We start from the raw sequence: 26,625 nt of genomic DNA, 5'->3' as shown, positions 1-26,625 counted from the left end.
AAGAGGAGGAGTGGATCCCTCCCCATTCATACACACAAAGAGGCACAAAGGGCCCCCAGTAAGCAGGAATCAAGCGATTCTACAAATTAAAAAAAGAAGAAAAAGGTCAAATTAAAATCTATTTCATATTCAACCACTCATTGGTTTTATTGCTCTTTTTTCTTGTACGCAAGGTTCTTTGTCTTTAAGACAGTTGCCTTCATTTCCCCCCAATTTATTGCTTTCTCTATTAGACAGTGCTCTAAAATTCAATTTGTGTGGCCAAATTACCCAGTTTGCTTCTATCTGATTTAGATATCCATGGACACTTACTTTATTAATAGTAGACCTTGCTCACATGAATGTCTAAATGACTTTAGCTAAATGACTTAAACAACAGAGAAGTGTTTCCTTATTCTCTCCTCCTCCTAATTCACTGTGCTGTATTATACTGCAGCTGATTTAAGACAGTTCATTTTCATTTGGGAAAATATAGCATTGGCAAGGCTATATTTCTGTTCTGCTGCTGCATGTGGACATCATAATTAATCTGAAGGGTAGAAATTGGAAAGGGAAAATAAATTGTGTATAACAGCTACATACATTTCTATTCTAGAAAATTAATTTGGTGTCTATACTGAAGTTGGGTACTATACCACCTTATGCCTTCCCCACTTTCTTCCTATTTTGATGTTGATGTTGACCAGCCCTCCCTAGCCTTTTGACTGCCACCTCCAGACAATTTCCCACTAAGTCTTTTGGAAATACATGGGAGCAAAGGCAAGTAAAGCAAGCTTTTCCAAATAGGCCATCTTCAATGCCTTGTGTGGCTCTCAAAAGTTGCACTTCTCTTGGCTTGTGAAAATAAAGCTTGCTGAAATACAAGGTTCTTAATGAGCTCTTTTTCTTATAATTTCCGCCCCAAAGCCTTTCCATTATGCACACATGTCAGGTTCTGCTTGTCATGGTGTTTTTAGCAACAGGAGGCAAACCGTAAATACCCTTCACTAAGCCTGTCACTCAAGTCACAATAAAACCTAATCTTCCCATCAACATGTCCAAACTATCTGTTTACAATTTTATGAAGACTTTCAAACAACTCATCACAGTGCTATATAAAGATGTATCCCTACTGCATTTCCCCAATCCCTCACTGCCTGCAATTGATTAGTCATGTATCCCTGAGCAGAGTGTCATCTGTTTGCAAATCAGGATATTAGGACTCAACCCACACCAGTTATAATTTAAGGTCTTCTGAAATGTTTATGCCACTTCAGCTGTGTGTCTGTTGCATTCCTATACTGCAGAAGTAGTAGCAGTAGTAGTTATTCACATTTGTTAAAATATGCAAAAATATTTTGCATGGATATATGTAGGTGAACAAAAGGTTACATGGATATAGAGCTACAATTCACATAAATATGTTTACTAATCCTTCCAGTGAAACTGCACACACAAATACAAAAGCCAACTTGGATACTAAAGATCCTGGAGGAGGGCTCATTCTGGTTAGCTAGTCAGTAATTCCATATATTCTCCTTGGTGTATCATATGGCTCACTAGCATCAGATGAAGGTTTGTGAATATTAGAATTGGTGTTAGTAATGTTATTTCTAACTCCCAGTAGAAAAATATTTACCTTGCTTTGTATAACATATTAGAAGTTCTGAAGAAATAGTAGTCTCAGGCACAGAATAATGATGACAATCTGGCCGTGGTTAATTTCTGAGCTTTGCAAATTTTAGTCTTAAGTAAGTTCTTGGGATCAATAACAACTATCTGCTCTTGTTTAATTTCTGAGTGTCCCAAATTTTAGTCTTAAATAAATACTTGTTTGCAAAAGACTATTCAGGATTACTTATTTACTCACACACACACAGACACCCAATGATTGTCTGCCTGCTTGAAATCCACCTGCACAATGAAGGGTCTCTTGAACCCTTTAGAGCAGATTTTGGGGACATACACAGGGCTGTAGAGTGGAGGAGGATAAGTCCTGTTGTGTGAGCAGACACTGCTCATGGTACTTTGGATCTTAACCTGTACATTTAATGCAAAATAGATCATTTAATTTAATATCATGTCTCCTTTTATTAAGTAGAACTAACCCTTTACAACTACTCTGAATACTTGGTCAAAATCCAGCAGAATGTTCTCTTGCACAAGCCCTATTGAAATGAATGAATCAATGGATTGTGCATAGAAAAAGTTTATGCTGGATTATGGCCCTAAAGTCCTCACATAGGGTTTAACCAGTGCAGTCTAGATTCACAGCACAGCCATGAAAACAAAACCCGGTCACAATTTCTGTGTTGGCTGAATGTTCAACTCTTAGAACCATATTTTCATATTAGAATTTGACTTTGAAAAATGTCAGCAGCAGTTTGTAGGCATAAGTGGACTTGCACATATACACGAATACTGAAGAACCCCAGCATATATGTGAACTTGGTTCTGCTAAGTGAAAAAGAAAGGGGTCTGCTTTAAAAAAACATTTCTTTTATTTAAAAGAAGGATGGTGTTTGTGATGTGTATGTGTAGATGATTCCCCCAGCAAAAGATACAGAATAGACCTCATTCTATTGGTGCACTTGTGTGGCTGGTATTATAGTCCGCCTTAATTGTTGAACAGTTTGTTAGGGGAACTCTAGTGATCATAAATGGCAAAGCTTGAGAGGTAAAGATGAGAAGTATTTGTCACAGTATAGCCATAGGTCATTATTAATATCCCCCATTGTAGCAAAAACATTTGTAACCAGTCAGTATGCAGCTGCTCCTGTGTCCTTTGCAGCCTGTGCAATCAACTTTGTGCCATGCTCTATGTGTTTTCATGGAATATTTCTAGGTGATCTCTAGCAATCTAAATTTCACTATATGCCATTTGCATTTGATGAGTCTTACTGCCCTGTCATATTTTTAAGTGTACCGTTGTTTTTCTTGTACCTTGGATTCAAAAGTAGTATCCAGATGGCATTCTGGGGAGCATCTGCATGCACTGCCCTCTAGCAATATGTGCAGCTAGCTGAAGCAAGGCAGGAGACCTATTCCACATTCCTTCCAGGGATTTTTTAATTCCATTTAGTGTTGCATTTATTTTTCTGTGAGTTTATATTGCATTTGCTAGATGCCTGTTGTGAAACTACGATGTCTCCATGAATGAAATACTTCTCAGCTTTAGAAATTACATGGGAAACATTAATATTATTTTAAGTATTGAATTTATGGGGCATATTAATGTTTGCTTTTCAAATTTTACTCCTTCAACGCAAAATTTAGCTTTGTGTTGGCATTTTTTTCACCAGTAAGAGCCAATAATGTAGATCAGAGGTGGGGAAACAAATAGCATGAAGACATTAGGGCATAGGATAAATTTGAATACATGTTACGGAGAGAACTTATCATTGCTCTCTTTGGTGGCTGTCCTGTCTTTATTGTAATATGTAGTTCCACTCTAAGTTTTTGCCTAGGACATTAAAATGGTGCATATTTGCATCTCCCAGAGCAGTTATATCACAAACTTGTGCAATGTTGCCTATTGGATGATCCACCCATTATTCCTTTCCTAGTTCCAAAAGAATTTCTATCTTCTCGTACTTGTTAGTTTTGGGGTGTAAACAGGCCGGTTTTCATGTATCCAAACATAATAGAGCAAGCCAGGGAAACTAGGGCTGTGAACAGGCCTCCTTATCCACCCCATGGCCCCAATCTGTGGGCCCAAGGAAGGCCAATCTGCCCTGTCCCAAAGATTGGACCACCCACCCTGCCAAGGTCCATCCTGGAAGTTATTCAGGGACAGAGCTAAGTTTTTTTTAAATTAAAAATCTGATCGGGAGGAGGGAAGAAGGAGACACTACATCTTTTTCTTTCCTTCCCCCCCAACTAAGAAGGTGGATACAACCACACAGAATGAATCCTTCCACTTACAGGATCCCTATTGCGGGATGCTGCTCCTTTGCGAGTGGCTTCCTGCATTCAGGGAAGCTGCTCACTAAGGGGTTTGCATTCAGGGAAGCTGCTCACCCCATTAAAATCTTGCCTCCGGGCCAGGCTTACAGATTTCCAAAGACTGTCAACAAACCACCCCCTCTTATTTATTTATTTATTTATTATTTGATTTATATCCCACCCTTCCTCTCAGCAGGAACCCAGTCCAATATAACTATTCTTGTTCTTTAGAATAACTTTTCAGTACTTCTGATTTTACCGAAGTTAAACTTAATCGAATGCCTATATCAAAATCAAATTTTGAGTTTAATTGAATTTTTTAAAGGTAAAGTATTTTTGCAACTGATTTTTTTATTTTTATATTATATCTGCCAACGCTTAATTACAGATTTTTCTTTAACAAAAGTTCTAACTTAAATAATTTTAAATACATTTTCAGCCTCTTCATGCTTATGTGACTTCTTTTGACATTATTTTATATGCATTTCAAAAGTGCACATGAAATCTCAGCATTTCTCCATCCTCTTTCCTGCAACTTCCCCCCAAATATAGATTCTTTGCGAGTGTTTGACTAAGTGTCAAGCCAGTTGAGCATTATAGTTACATAAACATTATTTCCTGAATGAGGGGGGGGGGGCTCAGGTCAGGGGCAGGTTATGCTGATTTGTAGTGACCTGCCCAATCTGGTTGTTGTAGTGATAACTATATTGGGTACTGCTTGCTGGTCACTTTCACACAAAATCTCAGCATATCCCCATCCCCTTTCCATCAACTGCCCCCCCCATATTGGTTCTTTGTGAGTGTGTGACTAAATGTTAAGCCCGTTGAACATTATAGTTAAATAAACATTATTTCCTGAATGATGGGGGCTCAGGTCAGGGGCAGATTATGCTGGTTTGTAGTGTCCTGTCTTGTCTGGTTGTTATGTTGCTGTGGTGATGGCTATATTAGTTACTTCTTGCTGGACACTTTCAAACAAAATATCAGCATATCTCCATCTACTTTCCTGCAATAAGGATTCTTTGCAAGTGTGTGACTATCTTAGAGTGCAATCCTAGCCATGCCTACTCAGAGGTAAATCCTGTTAAATTCAATGGGCTTTACCTCCGCATAGATGAGGTTAGGATTGCAGTCTTAGTGTCAAACCAATTGAGATTACAGTTAAATAAACATTATTTCCTGAATAAGAAGGTTTCAAGTTAGGGGCAGGTTATGCTAATTTGTAGCATCCTGCCTTGTCTAGTTGTTGTGTTGTGGTGATGACTGTGTTGACTACTGGCTGGCTGGTCACTTTCACACAAATGAAATTAAAATAAAATAAATAAAATCAGCTAATCAGTTCAAACAAAAAGCCACCAAAAAAAGAGAGTTGTATAATCAGCATTTGTGAGAGAGATGGATACCTGATAGAAAACAAACTGACAGGTTAAGAAATAAATAAACATTAATTTCAACAGCTATTGCTGTGAATTAACAAAAGAAAAGAAAAGATGGAGGTAGGTTAATGGTTGTTAATAGCGATCGTTAACACCTCATACACACAGCAGCAGTTTAGAGGAAAGCTGATTACAAAGATAATTACGTGAATCTGGATGCAGAAGAATCAGAGCCTATCTGAAGATAAAGCAGGCTTGTGGATTCTCTCACAATTTGAGATCAAATCTGAATATGTGAATATTCACATATTCCCATCTCTATTGCTGTCACATAACCACCCCGCAAACAAATCAGCATAAATGCTGATTACATAGTCTAACCTCACTGTAAGCATTGTGCAAGCAAATCAGGATGAATGCTTCCTGGAGAAGCCCATAGGCAGACAAATGAACAAATATCCAGTGACTTTCTTTTCTAGGAAAAGAGATTATTAGTAATGTGCTGTAGTTCTTTCATGAATTCAAACATGGCCAAAGAACTCAAAAGTGCTATAACAATACAAACCAAATCAAATTAACATTCACTTTTTTGGTGAGGGATTGTTATTGTTATTATTTGCCCCTGTGCGGTCATAATTTTCACAGAAAAGTCCAACTGTCTCCATGCTATATCAGAATTCACGGTGTAAGTTTAAGCAAAGACACCCTGTCATTAAGGTATTTGCTTTTATTTTTTTAATATGGCTGCTCCTGTTACATTATTCTCTAAAATATTCATTTTATTCTCAGATTGCTTCTGTTGTCTCTAACTAATAGAGTAAATGGTCTTGTGTCTGTCTCATAATGTCAGGGTATTTTTATGTTACTCTTGCCCAGTTCTCATACCACTAGAAAAGTGATGAAGTGCACTTTCCAGCCATCTCAAAGAGCACTTTCAATGACCACTTTGCAAAGAGAGGTGCAGAAACATGATACAGGGTAACTAGAGCAGGGGAATCATGCTTTCTCCCTTTCTTGGAAAAACGGATTCTGCTGTGTGCATCAGCTCCTTTAAAACAACAAGCTGCTACTTTAGAGGAGGCAAACATTTTTGTCGCTGTTGGACATGGCCTGAAAGATCACTGATATCCCAGGGGGCAAGAGGCTGCTGTTCTGCCTTCCTAGAGATGTAAAGGCCTGGGGGCAAAAGGGAAATTCTGGGGGGGGATTGAAAGAAAAAAAATGCTTGGAAAAAACTTTTTTTCTGAATTTTTCAGGGGTTTTCAGTTTTTTCCCTCACATTTCTATAACTTCCCCATATTGGAACAGCACAAATGGAACTGTTTATCTCCAACTCACATGATCCCCTATCCCACTACGCATGCTCACTCAGAAATTTTATCTTTGACTCTGCAGTGCAAAACAATGGTACTTTCTTGAACAGTCCCTTTTATTTTTGTGAGTTGCAGTCTAGTAACAGGATTGCAAGCAATTTAAGAAGACATTTCTGAGTATAATACAAGACAAAAGGCATACTCATTAAGGAAAGTCTAAGGAATTAAACACACATTGCCCTTCTATTTTATTCTACAAAGAATAAGATAATAAGGTTTGGCATAATCTTAAAAACGAGAAAAATTGAGTGCCAATGCTTCACAAGATGCTATACATCCTCTCAGTTTGAATTGGCATTTCTGAATCTTAAAGCAATATTCTGCTTGTTTTAACTCCAGCTTTTTAGAATGGTTTTTTCCCTGCAAATGGAAAGAAAACTACAAGCTGCTGGTTGTTTTTGGAAGAATGCAAATTTGCCAGAAATGAATTTTAACAGCCTTTTGAAATTAAACATTTAGAATATCAGGCATGAATACAGCACTAGCTTTGGACTCTGCCATATACATGATTGCCACAGCTCTCTATGCAAGCTGTCGTGCACAAAAGAGTGTTGCCCTGGTGTTGACCCATTCCTATTTAATGGGGCTTTCCCCAGAGAACCTCCCAGTAAATAGCACCCATGGTGAATTATAATTGTGGAGTGGATGTTTTGTTTGTTTGTTTTGGGAGGCTCAAGAGTCTCTCTCAAAACAGTGGCCCTGGAAGCCAGTTCTATCACCAATGAAAGCTATAGAGCAGAGAAGCTTGTCTGTGTCATCAAGGGGAAGGTGTGTCAGCTAGGTAATGAGAACTCAACCTACTGTACATATTTAATGTCCCAGAGGAGTTGTCATACGGTCAACAGTTATAATTATGATGGTGGAAGCACGATTATCTGGAAAAGGTTACATCCACACCATATATTTAAATCACACTTGTATCATAGTCATGGCTTTCCCCAAAATAATCCTGGGAATTGTAATTTGTTAAGGGTGCTGACCTAATAGACCTACAGTTCTCAGCATCCTTAACAAACTACAGTTTCAGGATCCTTCATGACTGTTAAAGAGTGTTTTAAATTATGGTGTGGATGTGACCTTACTAATTGGCAGATAGCATGTTCTAATGTAATTGCACACTTTTGTTAAGTTTGATAAGATGATCCATTTAACGGGTCATATCATATTCCAGTACCCTTTTCTAGTATTTATCCTTTCTCAAATATTTCAGGAACTCCACAAAACAGAATGCCTATCTTATGCAGTGAAAATTATGTTAATTTAATTACATAATAATTTTACTCCAAAATGTACAACATATACAGATATATTGATTTGGGATGTGATACAGTCATTGTGATGTGGGTGGACACCTTAGTTTGCGCAGGGACAACCTTCTTATTTTCTAAAACTACAGAAACACTCCACATGCACCATGAGATACTCTATATGGACAGAGACTATTTCTTTTCATTGATGAGGATGGAAAGCTTCTGCATGTGGAATTTTGGATCATGCCAGTAGAATGGGAACATGTTCATAAAATCATAGAATTGTAAAGTTGGAAGGGGCCTATAAGGCTATTGAGTCCAACCCCCTGCTCAGTGCAGAAATCCAACTGAAAGCATACCCAACAGGTAGCTGTGCAGCTGCCTCTTGAATGCCTCCAGTGTTGGAGAGCCCACCACTTCCCTAAGCAATTGGTTTCCATTGTGTTACTGCTCTAACAGTTAGAAAGTTTTTCCTGATGTTCAGCTGAAATCTGGCTTCCTATAACTTGAGACCATTATTCCATGCTCTGCAGTCTGGGATGATCGATAAGAGATCCTGGCGCTCCTCTGTGTGACAACCTTTCAAGTACTTGAAGAGTACTATCATGTCTCCTATTATCATGCCTTATCAAATTGATGTCTGTTAAACTTCTTGGAGGTTTTATTACAATCAAGCAGTATATACATTTTGTTAAATAAATAAAATAAATAATAAAGGGTAATTCCATGCAAATATCAACCTACAAGCCCATTTTTCATTTTCATACATAGTTCTATGTCGTTTTAAAAATAATTTTCCAAAGTTTTATTATCTGGCAATAGTTTTTCAAATGGCATTTTACAACCAGAAGTGTAGTATGCAAGATGATTCAGAATTTCTCTTTTCCCCCTAATCTTTCAGTTTAAGACCTCTCCAAGAAAATAGGCAATAGATTAATGATTCTTTATTGTATTGATAGTTTCACTATCTCATTAGGTAAGCTAAAAAGAAATTTTAGTAACGAAATCAGATGAGTTTAGGACAATAAAACATATGTAGGTTAAGCGTATTATGATGTCACAAAAACACAGGCTTCTCCCCATGACAAATGAAAAGAAAAATCTAAGTTTTAACTTTATTCCCTTCTTTGAAATTGTTAGCATTAAGAAAATGTGATGAAATATTACCTGAAGTGAGGTACCACCTGAAGTGTTTTGCATGCAACATAACACCTCAGTGTACAACATACATAGCGTAAATATGTTGTCATGTGTGTTATTTAAATCCTTTTTTAGGATTGCCATAATTCCTTCCCTGAGAATATAATAATTATCAGGTCTATACCATCAGCATAGGACATTTTACAGAGTTTTACAAAAAGAGACAGGCCCCTGCCCTCATGAGGCTTACATTCTGAAAGTCAGATAAGGGAAGGGTGGACATATGTTGCTGCTTTTAGAAGAAAAATAATATAATTGTATATTAATTTATTTAGTCATTAACTTTTTAGGTTAATTATTAGTAAACCTCAACCTGGGTGTGGTTTAGAAAAATGTAGAATTGATATTTCTGTAGCAGATCCCCACCTCTTTTCTTGAAGCATGCAGAAGCTTCCACCAACTTCCCCCAGATGTATCCAGGAGGCATGCCTATCCTGATTGGCTCTCCCTAGCTAGGGTGAATAGGTGGGGTCATCTAAAGATACAAAACTTGAGCTCAGGACCTGAAGGTCTCTTGCCTTGCCTCAGAGAAGAGTACAACCAGGTAGAAGTTTGAAGGCAGTCTTGAACACAAATTCATTTTCACATAATTTTAAATAAAGACCACAAGCACAGGGAAAAGTGAAGTATGATTATCCTGAAAGAAAGCGCAGATGCAAAAACATCCATTGAAGTACTGGTGTCAGCCGGCAATTTTGTTATTGTTGAGTTTGAGACAGGGAAACTTAAAACAAAATGAGCTGGTGAAAAATTCTTGTGGAAATTTGTTGTGACTACAACATTTGCTGTGAACATTTGATTATCATTAGTATGAAATCAGTTTTCTTAAAAAAAGGGAGACTTCAGTGACATTTGTCTTCCCTGCAAATGATGATAAATGCTGGATTAAAAAGAAACAAATCATTAGGGTGTTGCCACAGCCAAGTGTAAATTCCTGGTGGCATTACAGCTTCCCACATGGACTTCATGCTGACCTGTTGAATACATAGTAAAGTATCACATGCACAGGGTCTTGCTTTGGAGGCAATTATTTGTGGATGCCTGACAAGGAATTGTCATACTATGTTGGTCACAAGTCATTTGTCAAGAAAACCTTTTCCCCCCACAGTTTCTGATTAACATTACCGTAAGTAATGTTTACCATGACACATTCACTCTTAAAGTATGTTGCTGCAAATGGATTTTTCATTGTTATTCATATTTCTAGAGAATACAGTTATCCAAATTACAGATAAATTCTTGAGATTGCAAAACTGCTTTGCTGGCCACATGATCTTTTAAAACATAAATAAAAAGAAAGCATTTAAACTATCTGTGGCATGATTCTTGATTATTTTTGTAGAGAAGATCAATCAGGTTAACAAATAGTTTAATGCTAATTGGGGTTCATAAAATATTAGCTAAAACACAAAATATTACATAAAGAAGCTCACAAACGTTATGTTGTTCACTATAGAATTATCCTAAACAGTCTATACAAGACAGGGGGAAACAATTAGGGAAAATTATAAAATTAATGCTTTCAAACAGTTGAAAAAACTATTTTTGACATTATTGGACGGACCAGACACTATTGGAAAGGATAGAAGCACCTCTTTTTATGTTACTTGAGCAACATGTGAATTGCTGCAGCATGTCCCCTCCCCCCATGACACTCCTGTAATGTCATCAGATCTAGACCACATGGAGCAGCCCATGACATGACTTGTTCCCATGCCAGCATTGCTCAGTTCTTGCGAGGAAAAACTATGGAAGGTGGTCCTTTCTGGAATGAACTAGAACTCCTTTTGAGTGGCATCGCAGAAGCACAAGACTGTAGTTACATTATGCAGGTAACATCAAACAGGGCCCAAAATATTACATTTATTAGTAAAATGTCAAGACTCTTTCCCCTCTGTACCTAAAGAGGCTGCAGTTATGTATAACTTAATGGAAAGTGGAAGCACAGAAGGAATTACTACTAACCTTTTGAAATGACTCAGCCCCAGGGCATGCAGGGGAAGGTAAACAGAAGGAAAAGTTATGCTCAGAGAACTAAATTAGCGTAGATAATCACAATGAATCAGACAATTACAGGGTCTCAGTTAGGGGCAACATACAACATACTATTTGTAAAATAGTGTTACCACCTTATCAGTATAGAATCCTGTCTCAGTGCCTTGGGATTCTCAAAACTTTTATATGGGGGAGAGACGAGAAGCTCTAAGTCAGCGTTCAACAACTTATTTATTTATTTATTGCATTCGTATACCGCCCCATAGCCGAAGCTCTCTGGGTGGTTTACAACAATTAAAAACATTAAAAACAAATATACAAATTTAAAAACACATTTTTAAAAAGCAATTTAAAAACACATGCTAAAATGCCTGGGAGAAGAGGAAAGTCTTGACCTGGCGCTGAAAAGATAACTTGGCACCCCTAAGGATTTCTGCTGCTGCCTGCAAATGCTGTGAGCCCTTCCCTCATCTGCTGTCCCATTTGTCACTATGTGCACTACACTATATGCATTTCAAGGCTCAGATTGGGACCAGAGCAGCTGACCACAAAGCAGAGCAGCCTAGAGGGTAAGAGTGAACATGGGGCAAGGAGCAAAATGGGAGACAGGACAGAGGAAAATGGAGCGACCAGTGAAAGAAAGAGGGATGCCACAGATATCTGGGGGTGGACATGAGAGGGATGGGATGGTTTGCAATAGAGAGGGAAGGCATGTGCTCTTGAGGTTGCTAAGGATTGTATCCAACAAAATCATCATGTTCATGCAAGAACCTCCACTTGTGCAATGAAATGTCTTCTCCCTGTCCCCCTAAATCTATTCTGGGAATTACCCCAACCATCCAGAGAAGATCTGGGGAAGTGCACAGGGTGTGTGAGGAGAGGGAGTTTCATTATGCAAGCAGAAGCCTTTGCATGGGCAGGAATACTTAGTTGGATACAACCCATAATGTCAATGACCACCACCACCATTAAATTACAAATCATAGCCATGTCCATTGACTGAACTGTAAAAATCACAGATCTAGTGCTTTCCAGTGGCACAAGAACACTTTTTTTACACGAAATCTCCATCAAATAACCTGAATTATAGGTCATTTCATGGGCCCAAAGATGTGCTGCCTGCTTTGTTGGTGATTTTGTAGTAATTCTGTGTAAAAAACATGAATACTCATGATACCTTAGATTAACATTTTTATGCTGCTGGTTAACACCAGGTTTATGACTTTTACTGTACAGTCTACTACGATAAGCTTTAATTTGATACAAATTTGAGATAATCCATTTTAATTCTACCAGATTTGACTTTTAGACAGACCCCAAGGAAAAGGAAAGTGTGTAGAGTATGCTTTTTTTCCTCTTTCTCCCTTTCCAGGGGGTGGGGAGCAGGGAGAGTGACCCAGGGGAAAAGAAACGACTAGAAAGAGTGGTGCTGATGATGCAATCTCAAAATTCCAAATCTGGCCATGGGCTCAAAAATGTTGGCTGCCCCTGCTCTAATCTAAGCTGCCAACATTTGTTATCTGTTTCAAAATGAATGAATGAATGTTTATTTCGGTTTCAAAATACAAACTTGTCCTGATCATAATGCATAGTGATATTTTCCCCAAAAATTTATTCTAGTAGATTGGATTGCATAATCTAAACGATTGTGGAAAATGTAGTTTTCCTGTTGAGCCTAAGTCTTTGTAGTGCATTCTCTGCACTGTCCCACGTGCAAGACACCATTGGACATATAGTTCCAGAGTCCATGGAATCATTTTTCTGTATTACTGCTTTCTGGGATGCTGCTGCTAGTTCAAGGTACCAGGATGGCAGGCCTTGCAGAGAATACTCCATATAGGCTTCTTCTGGGAGCCGCAGCAATGGAGTCACAGTCACTTACCTAGAGGGAGCAGGGTGAGGTCATGACTATGTGGATGCAGCAGTCAAGCCACTCTGGTGCTCCTGCCAATGTGTCCACACAGCTTCGGCCATGCCACCATCTCCCCCATGTCCCTCCCAGTAAGCAGCAGTTAAGGCTAATGCTGTGGCTCCTTCCCAACAAGCAAATGACTCTTGACCTCCTTACTGCTGCCACTGGAACCACAAAAGTGGAAATGCGTGGAGAAGGAAGGTCTAGACAGCCCACAAGAGAATTTAAGGGAAAGGAATTCCAATCCAGATGTTTACTGATGATTTCAACAGAAGTGTGCTGGACTGGCTCAGAAAAAAACCTTGTAATTCCTTTTTTGGTTGGGGGTGGGGAAGGAGTAATAGCTCTGTTGGCTAAGCCCAATTCCAAATGAAGCCAAAGGAAGTTTAGCTGTCATTACTTAGTCTCCCTTCTCTCATAAGAATGTTATTAATTTTAAAATGTTGTAAGTCACTTGAACTGTCCTTATGTGTAAAGTACTCATAAATTGAATTTAGTACTAATAATAAGCCATTACACCTCAGTAAAGTGTTATTTATTTATTTATTGCACTTGTATACCACCCCATAGCCGAAACTCTCTGGGAGGTTTACAGCAACCAAAAGCATTAAAACAAATATACAATTTAAAACACATATTTTAAAAACAATTTAAAAAGTGTTTGACAGCAGTACAATTATCTTATTCCTCAATATTTTCTCATCACTTCAGGCATCAGTGGCCCAACTAGGAATGGGCAAATCTGTCAATTTTTGGTTCTTTCTGTTTCTCATTTTCCCAATCTTAAAGTTGGTTGTCCACATTTCTGCAGTAATTTGTAACTTTAAAAAAAAAATGAAAATTCTCCAGCATTTCAGTGTAAATTTAGGAGGCAGTTTTGATTAATGTACACATTTCTGCAAGTAATTTCCCATCATACAATGCATTTATTTCTAACCATATAATATTTTCCTAAGCCATCACACTGTCATGCAGCATAACGTTAGGGTGGGGTGCAGCACAGTAGCAGGGCAGCAAGCAATGGGAGGGCTACGAGGGAAGCAAGGATGGCTGGTGGGGGGCAGGTGGCTGAGCAAGCGGGATTGCCGGGTGTAGGGCAAGCAAGGCAAGTGGGCAGATTTGGGGCTGGCAAGCAAGCAAGGGGAGTGGACGGGTGTGCGGCGAACAGACAAGTGGCACTGGCAGTGGCAGCAGCCTGGGTGGTACACAGGTAAACACCCTAGGTGAGGAGATGGCCTAGGCACACTGCACAGAGCTGTGCAGTGGCACCATTTGTTGAGTGGCAGCAGCAGAGGCAGTGACACAGTGCAAGAACAGGCAAGAACATTAGAGGGCCCATGGTTGCTGGTGCAAGCCAGTGGCTGGAAGCACTGGGGAAATTACGAGGAGGAGGTGGTGGTGTGGAGAATGGGTGTCTGGGGGGTATTGGGGGGTGTTGGTGAATGCTTGGGAGCACATTTGTGATTGTGTGTGTTTTGGATTCCCTGTGTGTGGAGGGGGAGTGCCTGGAGTGTGTGTGTCTGGGTTTGTGGGTGGGTGGCAACTGAAATGATCAGGAGGGCAGAGCCCCCTTAGTTCACCCATATATTCATTTTTATGCACACTCCCCTAACATATGCATTTTTGTAAACATTTTTTAGTTGGCAAACTGCATTGCAAAATTCAAATAAGGGCGAATTCCAAAGGACTGCTGTGTTTCAATTTTCATATCGTTTTGGAAAATGCAAATTTTGCCTTGAAATGAAAACTGAATCAAATTTCTCACCCATCCCTAGACCCATCCAACATTCATTGGCCCTCTTGCCACATTTTACCTAATTTAAATGGTCACAAGGTTCCCTTCTGCCTCTCCCTAACATGTGTCATCCAGCAAAGCAAAAATAGAACCTTCCCAGCAGCAATGCCAGAGGAGAGCAAGTTTATTGTTGGTGCAACCCGTAAAGAGAGAGGACATACGTATTCATTCTCTATAACATAAATCTCAGGGTCTATTAATCGGTATTGAATATAAATTACACTGGCAAACAGGCTGTGTTTGCTGTTGTGTATGTGAGTAATGTGGTTCAACTTTGTAAAAGACATGTCCCTGCTTGCAAATTTATATGTATGTATTTGCAGTATGACTATCTATTCTCATTAACCAACGAACTGTTTCTAGAAGGAGAAAAGCAAGCCTCCATGCTTGAAAACTCTAAACAGATAATTAAAAATAACATTCACAGCAAGCATATGATTTAGGTTTGGATCTGGGTTCATCATATTTGCATAATGTTCTGTGTAATGAGATTCATAGAAATATATAGTTGCAAAGGGTCAACAATCAAGTATTGTGTTTTGAAGTATCAACCACACCTTACACTTAAGCTGGCCACCTCAAACTTAACAAGAGGCATAAAGAGTGGGGAAAATGTGTGTGCATGCATGTGCATGTGTATTGTAGCAAATGTAAATTTGAGTCCACTTAAATGTATATGCTTTAGAATTCAGAATCCAAAAACTAAGAGATAAAATCCCCCCCACCCGAGCAAGACTGAAATTACAACCAATGCTTGCTTTCATTTTGTCCCATGCTCTATGTAAGCCACTGAGAGCAAGCCCAAAAATGAAGGTCAGGCAGTGCAATCCAGAAGTAGGGAGAAAGAGAACCAAAGGTCAATGAGAGGCCTTTGCATATGCCACTCTATGATCAGAGCAGGGCAGAAGATTGGGTGGTGAGTTTTTCCTGTGTTGTACTGCTGTGTCAACTCTAGGACGGGCTTCTGTTCCAGGGATGTGCCAGGGGAATGTGACGATTTTGGAGCCTGTCTCCAGAAAGCCTCAAATATCAGAGTGGCATTGGCTACACACCTTTGTGTAACAGAGGAGACATCAGGGCTTGCATTTCCCTCTCTGAGAATGAACTTCTCCCCCCTTGAAAAGGAAGATCTGACAAATATTATAGCCCATGGAACCCTCCATGGAACCCTCCATGGAACCCTCCATGGAACCCTCCATGGAACCCTCCATGGAACCCTCCATGGAACCCTCCATGGAACCCTCCATGGAACCCTCCATGGAACCCTCCATGGAACCCTCCATGGAACCCTCCATGGAACCATTGGATTGCAGCCCAAGGGTCTTTCTTGCTTGTCCCAAATACCTTTCATAATAGCCAGAGAGCATCTCCTCTAGCTTGCATGCTTTTCAATGTGTTTTCCATTAATTGTGAAGAATTTTATCTCTCTCTGCCTTATAGCTTAGCGTGCATTTGCATTTTACCCATTCAAATTAAGCTTGCTACTGTAATCATTCACATTATTGGGACCATATAAGCAGATAAATTGGCTGCAACCAAATAATGGGTTATAGCATATCTAAGTGCTACTGAAATCAAAGCGGCTTAATTTCTAATAGTAGGTTGGACTGTAGCCTAAAAGTCCTAAAGTCATTTCAATCAAAAACTGATAAGTCATATAAAACAATGATAACAAAGCAGTTTTTAATGAGATGGACATAAATGTCTAGATTAGTTAAGGAGCCTTAGGAAATTCAGTCAGGAAAGACATTACAAAGATTTCAGGGTCATGATGTTGTCAATTATTTCCTAATCCTGGATCATACAATTTAATGAGATTCCTATTTAAAGGTAAACAAACACATCGCAGAGGGAGTTTAGAATTAACTTGACTATAAAAATCAAGTGGAGTAGAATAAACCTAAATGCATCAATATGCATTTTGATTACCTGAGGAAGTTCTTCTTTTGAAGCAAGGCAACAAGTGTGGTGGAATTCTCAATGCTTAATTGAATGACTTGTGTTCAGCATCAGTGGATTAATCCAAACACTTCCTTATAAATACATTTAGCTATAACTTGAAAATGATTACCAATAGTTTACTGACCTTACATGGACATTCATCTGGAAGTGATGAATGTGTCATCTGTGAGAAATAAAAAAGAAACTAAGAGCATGATAATGCACTCCACTCATAAATAAACACTGCAGTAATAGGAATTTTCTGTGCTCCTACTGGGAGAACCCTAAATGCAGTAATAGAGCAACTAGTACATAGGGACAGAGAGAACTATTACCATCGTTATTGTATAGAAATTGAAGAGGATAATAAAAAAAGGTAGAACAAGAGCCCTATTCCAAAAGATTAGAGAAATGAAAGGGAAATTTAAACCAAGAGTAGGGATGTTGAATAATCAACAGGGGAATACACTGACTGACCGAGATAACATAAAAGAAAGATGGAAGTAATACACTGATGAACTATATGAAAAAGATGCAAGGATGACACATTCATTCACAGAGGAACCATATGATGATGAACCAGAAACTTTAGAATGTGAGGTGGAAGCTACTCTTAAAATAATTGGAAGAAACAAATCACCAAGAATAGATGGCATACCAATATATTTGCTACAGGTTACTGAGAATGAATCTGTCCAAATTTTGAAACATTTTGTCAACAAATATGGAAAATTAAACAATGGTCCATAGACTGGAAGCATTCAATATATATCCCAATTCCAAAGAAAGGAGATCCCAGGGAATGCAGTAATTATCAAACTATTGCCTTAAAATCCCATGCAAGTAAAGTAATGCTCAAGATTCTACCACAAAGGCTCTTACCATATATGGAGCAAGAAATGCCAGACGTTCAGGCTGGATTTAGAAAAGGAAGAGGTACCAGAGATCATATCGCAAACATGTTGGATAACGGAATGGACCAAGGAATTTCAGAAGAAAATCACCCTGTGCTTTATAGATTAAAGCCTTTGATTGCATAGATCATGAAACACCGTGGAATGCTTTAAAAGAAACTGGGGTAACACAGCATCTGATTGTTCTGATGTGCAACCTATACTCTGGACAACAGTATGGAGAAACTGATTGTTCCCCATCGGAAAGGGTGTGAGACAGGGATGTATTTTATCACCCTATTTATTTAATCTATACAAAGAATATATCATATGGAAAGCGGGATTGGACCAAAATGAAGGAGGTGTAAAAATTGGAGGAAGAAATATCTATAATTTAAGATGTGCAGACGATACCATACTACTAGCAGAAACTAGTGTTGATTTGAAACAAATGCAGATGAAAGTTAAAGAGGAAAGCACAAAAGCAGGACTACACTTGAATGTCAAAAAGAATAAAGTAATGACAACAGAAGACTTATGCAACTTCAAATTCAACAATGAGGACATTGAACTTGTCAAGCATTATCAATTCCTTGGCATAGTCATTAACCAAAATGGAGATAATAATCAAGAAATCAGATGAAGGCTAGGACTGGGGAGGGTAGCTATGAGAGAAGTAAAAAAGGTATTCAAATGCAAAGACGTATCACTGAACACCACAGTCAGGATCATTCAGACCATGGTATTCCTGATCTCTATGTATGGCTGTGAAAATTGGACAGTGAAAAAAACTAGATAAGAGAAAAATCAACTCATTTGAAATGTGGTGCTGGAGGAGAGCTTTGCGGGTACCATGGATTGCAAAAAAGACAAATAATTGGGTGTTAGATCAAACTAAACCAGAACTATCACTAGAAGCTAAAATGATGAAACTGAGGTTATCATACTTTGGACACATCATGAGAAGACAGGATTCACTAGAAAAAACAATACTGCTGGGAAAAACAGAAGGGAGTAGAAAAAGAGGTAGACAAAACAAAAGATGGATTGATTCCATAAAGGAAGCCACAGACAAGATCTGAACAGGGTGGTTCATGAGAGATGTTCTTGGAGGTCACTGGTTCATAGGATCACCATAAGTCGTAGTCAACTTGAAGGCACATAACACACACACACTGAGAGGAAGGATGGGATATAAGCAAACAAACAAATTTTCTAAACAGCTCTCACCAAACTGTGTTCAGAACTAACAAGGAACCATGGTTTAATCAAGTCAAGATTCACAAACCAACTTCATACTATGGATTCAGATCCTAGTTTGTTGCCCTCAAACAAAACATAGTGCTCCTGGTTGGATTTAGCCATAAACACAAGCTAGAATTTATACAAACTTCTTAAATACAGTGCATCCCATTCTAAATATTTACTGACTGTATTGTTAAGATTAGGGCATTTACGTGTTTTAGGCTTAACATAATAAGTAATGCTGAATGTACTCACAGTTGAGAGGAAGCAATTGAATCTTTGGATGTCAAAGAAGGAAACTGAGATTGCAGGAAAATAGAATGAATTCTTTGCATCTGTCTTCAATGTGAAAGATGTAGGGCAGATCCCTGTGTCTGAACTAACATTCTCAGGAAGGGTCTAAGGAACCACAACAAATAGTGGTGATAAGAAAGGAAGTTCTAAGCCTTGTTGACAAAATAAAAAACTAATAAATCACCAGGTCCAGGTGATACCCACCCATAAGTTCTAAATGTGAAATTGCTGATCTTCAAAAACAATGCATAACTTGTCCCTAAGATCATCCTCCATGCCTGAGGACTAGAAAGTAGCCAATGTAACACCAATTTTTAAAAACAGATTAGGTGGATCTGGGAATTTACATTCTGGTTAGCTTAACCTTTGTTCCAGGAAAACTGGTGAAAAACATTATTCAAAATAGGATTGCCAAGCATATGGATGAAAAAGTCTTGCTGAAGAACATTCAGCATGGTTTTTGTTAAGTTCTGTCTAGCTAACCATTTAGAATGTCAGTAAGCATATGGATGGGGTGATCCATGAGACACTGTGTACTTATACTTTCAAAGCTCCTTTGATACAGTCCCTCACAGAAAAAAACAGAAAGCAGAGAGAGGAACAAATGGACAATTCTCAAAATGGTGGCCCCCAAGTGGTATCCCCTGTGGATCAGTATTGAGACTTGTCCTTATTAACTTGTTCATAAATTATCTGGATTTAGGAGTGATCAGCAAGGTAGCCAAGTTTGCTGATGACACCCAGTTGTTCAGAGTGGTAAAAACAAAAAGGGATTGGAAGGAGCTCCAAAAGGATCTCTCCATACTGAGTAAATGGGTATTAAAATGGCAAATGCAATTCAATAAATTCTAACTTCATGTACACCCTTATGGGGTCTTAACTGATGTTAACTGGCCAGGAAAAAGATCTTGGAGTCATGGTGGATAGGTCAATGAGAACGCTGAGTCAGTGTGCCGCAACTGTGCAAAATCACATAATTAGGAATTATTAGGAAAGGATTTTAAAACAAAGCTGCCAATATGATAATGCTGTTATACGAATCTATGGTGCAACCATACGAATCTATGGTGCAACCATACTCAACAAAGATATTAATTATACAGCTGAAAAAGGTTCAGAAAGGGGAACCAAAATGATCAAAGGGCTGGAACAGCAGCCCTATGAGGGAAGGTTAACATTTGAGACTTTTTAGTTGAGAAAAAAAGTGAGCAAGGGAAAGACAAGATAGAAGTGTATAAAATTATGCATGGTGTGGAGAAAGTGGACAGGGAGAAGTTTCTCTCTCTCATAATATTAGAACTTGGTCATCTAATGAAGCCAAATGTTGGAAAGAGAAACCATTTCTTCACACTATGGCTACCAACTGGAATGGCTTTAAAAAAGGATTAGACAAATTCAAGGAGGAGATTCGCTTTGTGGGCATCTGTGAGAAGAGGATGCTGGACCTGATTCAGCAGAGCTTTTCTTAAAGTAAAATTATAGATCAAGTACACACCCCAACATGAGGAGTTCCTTGGGGCTCAGGAAAGGTTTTAACAGAGACTAGACAGCATTGTTCTCAGCTTCCAGGCTTGCATTTTTGAGATGTGTCAGTTTTGAGAAGGCTTTTTAATAATGCATTATTGAGATGAGAGACAAAGCAATTAACTACTTTATTAGTTTTTTGAAGCAGCGTCTCTATCCATTAGGTCAAGACAGTGATATTTTTATGATTTCCTCAAATATTTTCTGCTGCAAAGATTTTAAGAATTTAAAACTTCATTAATTGCTTAATAAACTATCCTAAGACTTGGAGGCCTCCCACAGAGCATTTCCTAATATTAACAGTAGATGCACAAAGGGGGCTCAAGGCCTGAAATAAATTATTCCTGCAAATACAAATATATTCCTGTATGATCTGCAGACTTGCTCAAGAGGTAGATTTTAAAATAAGGCAAAAATGATAGAACATCAAGAAAAACAAGAATCAATGATAGGGTTGGCAGCAGGAGGAATTCAAAGGAGAATGGAAGTTGGAATTGAAATGTGCCAATTATCTCTGTTTGCTTTATTTGACAAATATGAAGGTGAAGAATCTCCTGAAAGTAACCCTGAGTATACCAAAACCGAAGTTGTAGCCAGGGCTAGTCCTACTGAGAGTAAACCTATGGAAATGAATGAACCTCAGTTAGGCTGTAATCCAGTACACGCTTACCTGGAAGTAAATCCCACTGAACCCAATGGAGCTTACTTCTGAGTAAGCATGTATTGGATTGCAGCCTTTGTCATGTCCATTAACTTCAGTAGGTCTACTATGAGTAGAAATAGCTATTTTTTGTCCTTTTCTTGTTGAACATACCACAGGTACAGGCCACATTGATGCAGTCCTGATTAAAATCTCTAGCGTATATTGGGGATTATTTCTCAAAGAAATTAGTAGGTTATTAAAGAAGTACTAGCCTGTTTGTGACAAATCTGGACGTACACCCTAAAATGTTCCTCATTGTGACTGTTGCTTCACTGCTTTCCGACAACTGTATATTTTAAAAAACAAGTACGATTTTGCACATATGCACTTATCAGCCTCTGTAGGCCCACTTGTCAATCATGTGACATCATCATGATGTCACATGATTGACATGTGAGTTGCCCTGCTCATCTGTAAAAGGTGGCCTGCAGGTTGAGGCCAAATAAAGATCTGGCCCCCAGAGGCAAAAATATTCCCCACTTCCACCCTACAGTTTCGCTGCCATCTATGATACTACTGTTATTTTCTTAAATATCCAGTCCATAAAAGGCAACACATCTTGTATGCTTCTCTGGCAACTTTACGTTTTCTGCTTCCTTCAAAAGACTGATTGCTGCCATAAATAGTCTGATGCAGAAATGCTATAGGACAAGGGTTCCCAAATGGTGGTCTATAGACCACCAGTGATCCACAAGCTTCATTCAGGTGGTCTGTGGCATGTCCGTGAAGAACAGTTACAACTTGAATTCCATGGAATTCAAATTGTAAATCAAGAAAATACAATATAAGAAATAAAAGAAGCAATAAAAATGCAACTAGAAATCATACAGTGGATTACAATTGCTACCACAGGCAGAAAAAAAACCATTGAGTGTCTGCCAAGACTCTTGCTATAGAACACTTTAGACTGTGTAACCTTGAATGTGGATGTTGTTGCCAAAGGGCTTCATTATCATAATAAATCATTAAGAAAATGTATGGAATCCATCACTGGTGCCCCATTCATGGTTCTGGTGTCTGTATTTATTTTTTGCTGATCTAATATTGCTGCTGATTTCTGGTGTCAGTGTTTTATTGTTTTTATAGTGTTTTGTTTTATATTGATAATCAAATAAAGGTACTTGCTAGCCACATTGAGAGTTCCATTAGGGATAGAAAGGCTGGATATCCATCTTTCAAAAAATAAATTCATATTTCTAAACCTTTATTTACAACAATACTCTACAAGTTTTTCTACAAATGGTGATTCTATCTTTTTAAAGTGACACCAAATTCAAACTACTGAGCAGTTTTTTCTATCTTGCTACCCAATTTTCCTGTATTTAAGCTAACATTAAATTTCACCACCTGCATAATTTTTTCATATGCCTTCAACTACCCTGCCCTTTCTCTCCTACCAAGAGAGAAATGCTGTGGCAATGGAGAGACTTACAAAACTTGGATTGTGTTTTTAAATGTGTTCTTAGATTTAAATATTCTGCCTTCAGAAAGGTTTACAACTACTGTCTCTGCATGCTAACATAAGGAGGTACAACTTTTAGAAAGACTTAATATCTACCTGTTAGGAGGATTTATGCTACTCCCCTCTTCAGTGTCAGCTCTTCACTGAGACAGCAGTGTCGGTGGGGGTGCAGGCAGGGCTGGAGATTCCTTGGTAATTGCCAGGCCGTAAGTCCTCAGCCGGCAGCTTGGCTATAAATCTGCCAGGCTAGCAAGAAGGAAGCAAGATAAGGGCAGATGCCGTTCAAAGCTTATGTGCCAAGCCAGAAATCCAGAAGAGACATCAGTGGAGGTCTGGGTCTAGTTTGCCGAGAGATCAGTCCAAGTCAAGGTTCAGGAAATAGGAAGACACACAGTGGTCACACCTGACATTGTAGTCAGCAACAAGCTGAAACCAAGGTTTGACTTTTAAGGAGCAGGTTTGTCAGCAGGTGTGAGCCATCAGTGTTTTGGCCTTAAGTGGACAGGCCTGCCCCTCTTCTGCCTGACCTTCTGTTGGTGAGGGGGGAGTATCCTGTTCACTCTCTGCGTCTGGCTGAAGGGCTTCAGCTGTGTCTGGGGTGCTCTGCAGCTGAGGGGGAGAAGGAGCTGGGTTCTCAGGAGTTTCCTCCATTTCTCCTTCTGGGTCTGCTGCTTCTGGGTCTGCTGCTGTTACTCCCGAGTCATCCTCGTCTGATGAGTCCTCTGACGGGGCCATGACATTCAGGCAGTTGTTACAACTTACTTTGTGTGTTCTTGATTGATTAAGCATGCTCTCTCGCTCTGTGTGTGTGCATGTGTGCGTGTGTGTGCATGCTGACCTGTGATGAGACAGATTTTCAGGTAATTACAAGAAGCCTTTACATTTTCACACAGAGAAAAATCCACAAAGGCTGCAATTATACAGAAGGATCAAGCAACCTACTGTCTGGCTATGCTTCTGGTTGTTTCATGCAGCACACAAGGAAGAAATTGGTGGAGGGAAGGAGTGCTTGCTCTAATTGGAGAAACCTTATGTCTAAGGAAAGACAGACAAATGGGGCCAAATATTTGCCCCCAGTTAGAGCATTGTAGCCCTGTGAAGTATCTGCTGAAGACTTTTCCATGGTCTAATAGACACTAATAGTTCACCCTTAGGAAGGTTCTCCTCAGCAGCAAGTGATGCAGAACAAGAGCTGTTGGAGGATACAGCCCAAGTGCTCCATGATAATTGGACACTTGGGACATGCAGTGACATGCCAGGCAGCTGTTTTCTGGGAGGTCCTCTCATAGGACAATCAGATTGTTACTAATGGTCTGCTGAGTGCGGCACACATGTCTTTCCCATGTAACACTGTTGCTATTTTCTCCAGACAGCTTCACAAGAGCAATCAGTGTTGTGTCAGCAAGGCAGCTGAGGGCACACTGTGGCTCAGCCTAACAGTAGCAAATAATTTTTATGACAAATGGAGTGATGCTCAAAAGGGTAAAAAAAAAAGTATAACTTCTGTCCAAGTAAAATTTACTTCGTTGTAGATTTTTACAATGTACATGACTTGTAGCAAAGTAATCTATTAGTGCCTCTCTGACTTCATGCTTCTTTGAAATAATGTTCTGGTTAACCTTTATAGGCCTTTCTTAAAGCAAGTCTATAAGTAGCAACTGAATATGCTCCTACTGGCTTTGTTATTACCAGGAGAACAATAGGAAAAGTATTCCAAAATGGTGCATTAGACCAATAGATAGGTTATGGGTGGCCAAATGATTATTGGTGCCACTGAGAGGGGCTACAGGGACTACATCTGTACTGGGCCCAGAGCTAACAGGGGATGCAGACTTTCATTTTTTTAAAAAGAAGTAAATCTCTCATCCATTTGAAATGAAAATATTGAACAAAATGTGCAGGCAAAATCCATTACAATTACTTTGTGAGATATGAACTTGCACCCACTTTTCAGTGTTTTATATAGCTACGAGAGTGGCTGTATACTATAGCCAGAGTGGGTTTTTCACATTCCGCAATGTTAAATTGAAAATACCTCCCATGCCATTCTGATGCTTCCCATAAGCTCATTTCAAAACAAAACCTTACAGAACTTATAGTTCTGAACTTAGAAACACTTGCTTAACAACCCTGTCAATTTTCATGGCGATACACAAAACAGTCAGAGAGAATAGAGAGCTCAAAGTCTAAAAAGAGAGGAAAAAAACCCAGAGCCCTTTTGGACTTCTCTCTGAGAAAATTCATTAAAAATCAGCCATATTCACAGAGTACCTGTAATCCTAATACTGACCTTGCCCTATACTCTGACCTTCATCTTCTGCAGTTTAAAAGTTAAAAAAAATGCCTGGCTGATTTTTAATTAATGTAATAAATTTTGGCTGGCAGCCTATGATAACGCGGGGCATGCTCAGTAAGAACCAACTGTCAGAATTCTAAACGCTGGACTCTCCGCTGCTGGGCTTGGCTAATCAGGGGGCCACACCCACACCAGACTTTGATTTCACTTGAGACAGTCATGGCTTCCCTCAGAGAATCCTGGGAAGTGTAGTTTGTGAAGGGTGCTGAGAGGAGACTCCTGTTCCACTGAGAGAGCTCCAGCGGCCAGACTGCATTAACAGTCTGATTGGAGGTCTGTGAAGGGAACAGGGCGTCTCCTAGCAACTCTCAGCACCCTTCACTAACTACACTTCCCAGGATTCTTTGAGAGAAGCCATGACTGTCCAAAGTGAAATAAAGGCCTGGTGTGGGTGTGGCCAGGGAAAGCTTTGGTTTAAATTTGGGTGGGAGGCTACATGTGTCTACTGTAGAATAAAAAGGTGGGGGAAAGCCTGAAAAAGAATGATACTGTTCACAATGTTTTCCTTTTGGAAAGGAAAGGGGCTTCCCTTCTGCCCAGTGCTCACCCACCTAATCACCTCCCCCTCCCCTCTCTGCCCCTTCCCTGGGTCAGTGTTGGACTATGACCTGGGAGACCACAGTTCGAATCCCCACACAACCATGAAGCTGACTGGATGACCTTGGGCCAATCAGTGCCTCTCAGCCTCAGAGGAAGGCAATGGTGAAACCACCTCTGAAAACCATTTACCATAAAAACCCTATTCAAAGGGTCGCCATTGGTGGGGATCGACTTGAAGGCAGTCCATTTCCATTTTCAAACATGATTGCATAGAAATAAATCCCATTGAACTCAAAAAGTATGTGAATGGTCAAACCCTCCCTCCCTTCTCCTCCCTCCTATCCCCTTGCCCCTTCCCTCCCCCTTCCTTTGCCCCTCTCTCCCCATCCCCATCCCTTTCTAATCCTCTCCTTCCCCTTCCCCTTCCCCTTCCCCCTCCTCTTCCTCCTCATGCACCAGGGGAGCAGGAGACCTGAACTCCTCTCTGAGATATTGGGCTGCCCTACAAATTGGTCAAAATGCAAACACCATTTGGGTTGGTCTTTCACAGTCCAATCCACTTCCTGTGTAGCTTGGAAGACTTTGGTAACATGTTCAGGTCTCCTGCTCCCCTGGTGCATTCACTATAGCTGCCCAATTTCCCTGCTTTTTAAAGTTTGAGAGAAATAGCTGTGGGCTATAGTACATTCTTAAACTGTAAGGTTTTTTGCCTATTAGTGAATTTAGCCAATGAGTGAAGTCAAAACTGTGGTTGATGACCACTATAGAAAAATCTAGTGTCTTGTAAGCCCAAAGGAAGACCCTGAAACAGCTTCAAAATGAACCAGGAAGTCCCTTGTCTA

General features: G+C 39.4%; 1 protein-coding gene across 17 annotated transcripts in view; it reads left to right on the top strand.

Moving 5' to 3' along the window:
* Positions 1 to 26,625, top strand: part of DAB1 (DAB adaptor protein 1) — a 416,583-nt gene that overhangs the window by 359,514 nt on the left and 30,444 nt on the right. The window lies entirely within an intron of this gene.

Source organism: Rhineura floridana, chromosome 6 (genome assembly GCF_030035675.1).
Source record: "Rhineura floridana isolate rRhiFlo1 chromosome 6, rRhiFlo1.hap2, whole genome shotgun sequence".
Lineage (NCBI taxonomy): Eukaryota > Metazoa > Chordata > Lepidosauria > Squamata > Rhineuridae > Rhineura > Rhineura floridana.
Note: the sequence above shows the minus strand (reverse complement) of the source record. Positions and strands in the feature narration are given on the sequence as shown.